At 53.2% G+C, this 3219-nt stretch overlaps 1 pseudogene; it reads left to right on the top strand.

Annotated features, from left to right (window-relative positions):
• Nucleotides 1–143: 143 nt before the first annotated feature.
• LOC128882440 (large subunit ribosomal RNA) lies at nucleotides 144–3042 on the top strand (annotated as a pseudogene).
• The last annotated feature ends 177 nt before the right edge of the window (nucleotides 3043–3219 follow it).

Genomic DNA, 3219 nt, shown 5'->3' with positions numbered 1-3219 from the left:
CTCTTGTCCAAGAGAGAAAAGAAAGTTTCCTTTTCTTGTGTGGGATGAAACCTCGAACGCTTTACAAACGGACAAAAGAGAGAGAAGAGAAGAAGATGATGGCAATATTCTAATTCTCCGCCTTTCGATACACGTTTATTTGACGACCTCAGAGCAGGCGAGATTACCCGCTGAATTTAAGCATATTACTAAGCGGAGGAAAAGAAACTAACAAGGATTTCCTTAGTAGCGGCGAGCGAACAGGAATGAGCCCAGCACTGAATCCCGCGGTATCGCCGCAGGGAAATGTAGTGTTCAGGAGGATCCGTTTATCCCGTGACGTCGAACTGGGTCCAAGTCCATCTTGAATGGGGCCATTTACCCATAGAGGGTGCCAGGCCCGTAGCGACCAGTACGCGTTTCGGGAGGATCTCTCCTTAGAGTCGGGTTGCTTGAGAGTGCAACCCTAAGTGGGTGGTAAACTCCATCTAAGGCTAAATATGACCACGAGACCGATAGCGAACAAGTACCGTGAGGGAAAGTTGAAAAGAACTTTGAAGAGAGAGTTCAAGAGTACGTGAAACCGTTCAGGGGTAAACCTGAGAAACCCAAAAGATCGAATGGGGAGATTCATCGGCGACGAAGCCGTCTTCCCGTTGGTGTGCGATACCCCGAATGGGCCTTCGTGGTTCCAATACGTGGGTACGTCATCTTTGGCGAACGATCGGCGACGTAGTCGTGCACTTCTCCCTTAGTAGAACGTCGCGACCCGTTGTGTGTCGGTCTACGGCCTGGGCTAATTGCCTGTCGCGGCACCTTCGTGTGCTCGCGGCAGAGGTTCGGTCGCCTGGCCGGCTGCACGACGGTACTCTGACGGTATAGGGCCGCAACCAATCCATTTGAAATGTATGTGCGTCAGGCTCGTCGCAAGCTCGGACAGTTACCCGGAGTGTGCGGACCTAGTGCCCTCCCCGGGTCTGGCCAGCTGTTGGCAGACGATGTCCTTGGACTGGCCAAGCTTTAAATTACCGGTCAGCGACGCAACTGCTTTGGGTACTCTCAGGACCCGTCTCGAAACACGGACCAAGGAGTCTAACATGTGCGCGAGTCATTGGGATATGAAAACCTAAAGGCGCAATGAAAGTAAAGGTCGTTCCTTAGCGTCGACCAAGGGAGGATGGGCCAAATACGTACTGGCCCCGCACTCCCGGGGCGTCTCGTTCTCATTGCGAGAAGAGGCGCACCCAGAGCGTACACGTTGGGACCCGAAAGATGGTGAACTATGCCTGGTCAGGACGAAGTCAGGGGAAACCCTGATGGAGGTCCGTAGCGATTCTGACGTGCAAATCGATCGTCGGAACTGGGTATAGGGGCGAAAGACTAATCGAACCATCTAGTAGCTGGTTCCCTCCGAAGTTTCCCTCAGGATAGCTGGCACTCGCTCGTTCCTCCGTGAACGTGTGCGAGTTTCATCTGGTAAAGCGAATGATTAGAGGCCTTGGGGCCGAAACGACCTCAACCTATTCTCAAACTTTAAATGGGTGAGATCTCTGGCTTGCTTGGGTCATGAAGCCAAGAGATTTTGAATCAGAGTGCCAAGTGGGCCAATTTTGGTAAGCAGAACTGGCGCTGTGGGATGAACCAAACGCAGAGTTAAGGCGCCTAAGTCGACGCTTATGGGATACCATGAAAGGCGTTGGTTGCTTAAGACAGCAGGACGGTGGCCATGGAAGTCGGAATCCGCTAAGGAGTGTGTAACAACTCACCTGCCGAAGCAACTAGCCCTGAAAATGGATGGCGCTGAAGCGTCGCGCCTATACTCCGCCGTCAGCGGCAAGTGGGGAGGGACGTTGTCACTCTCGGGTGGCCGTCCTCCATGAAGCCCTGACGAGTAGGAGGGTCGCGGCGGTGTGCGCAGAAGGGTCTGGGCGTAAGCCTGCCTGGAGCCGCCGTCGGTGCAGATCTTGGTGGTAGTAGCAAATACTCCAGCGAGGCCCTGGAGGACTGACGTGGAGAAGGGTTTCGTGTGAACAGCCGTTGCACACGAGTCAGTCGATCCTAAGCCCTAAGAGAAATCCTATGTAGATGAGGTGTCCTAAAATAATATACATACATACAATAATGCAAACATGAAAAATTAAAGAATTCACGGCAGATAATGAAAATGTAATGAAAGATACACACCCATCGGGCGAAAGGGAATCCGGTTTCTATTCCGGAACCCGGCAGCGGAACCGCTTACCATTCGGGCCCTCGTAAGAGTGTTCGTCGGGGTAACCCAAAATGACCTGGAGACGCCGTCGGGAGATTCGGGAAGAGTTTTCTTTTCTGTATAAGCGTTCGAGTTCCCTGGAAACCTCTAGCAGGGAGATAGGGTTTGGAACGCGAAGAGCACCGCAGTTGCGGCGGTGTCCGGATCTTCCCCTCGGACCTTGAAAATCCAGGAGAGGGCCACGTGGAGGTGTCGCGCCGGTTCGTACCCATATCCGCAGCAGGTCTCCAAGGTAAAGAGCCTCTAGTCGATAGATTAATGTAGGTAAGGGAAGTCGGCAAATTGGATCCGTAACTTCGGAATAAGGATTGGCTCTGAGGAGCGGGGCGTGTCGGGCTTGGTCGGGAAATGGGTCTGGCTGACGTGCCGGGCCTGGGCGAGGTGAACGGTAGCGGTAAAACGTTTTCCGGGATCCGAGCTCGGTCCCGTGCCTTGGCCTCCCGTGGATCTTCCTTGCTGCGAGGCTTCTGTGGCGGTTTTCCGTCGCGGTCGTTCTCTTCGGCCGCCATTCAACACTCAGCTCAGAACTGGCACGGACAAGGGGAATCCGACTGTCTAATTAAAACAAAGCATTGCGATGGCCCCCGAGGGTGTTGACGCAATGTGATTTCTGCCCAGTGCTCTGAATGTCAACGTGAAGAAATTCAAAAAAGCGCGGGTAAACGGCGGGAGTAACTATGACTCTCTTAAGGTAGCCAAATGCCTCGTCATCTAATTAGTGACGCGCATGAATGGATTAACGAGATTCCCATCTGTCCCTATCTACTGGTGGTAGAGGGTTGGATTGATGTACCCCGGCGGTCGTTTGAGCTGTCGGGACTTCGGTTCTAGTATCCGAGACCAGTCCGGGGCCATCTAACTCATTGCAAGCGTTCACCTCCTAGTGGTTACCACCGTGAGTACCTCGTAGCCACGGATTAGTCCGTGGATATCGAGGGAAACTAAGTAATGCCTCTGCGACTTGCCTA

The sequence above is a fragment of the Hylaeus volcanicus genome, unplaced genomic scaffold (genome assembly GCF_026283585.1).
Source record: "Hylaeus volcanicus isolate JK05 unplaced genomic scaffold, UHH_iyHylVolc1.0_haploid 11779, whole genome shotgun sequence".
NCBI classification, from domain to species: domain Eukaryota; kingdom Metazoa; phylum Arthropoda; class Insecta; order Hymenoptera; family Colletidae; genus Hylaeus; species Hylaeus volcanicus.
The sequence above is the reverse complement of the archived record's forward strand: the minus strand, read 5'-3'. Positions and strand labels throughout refer to the sequence as shown.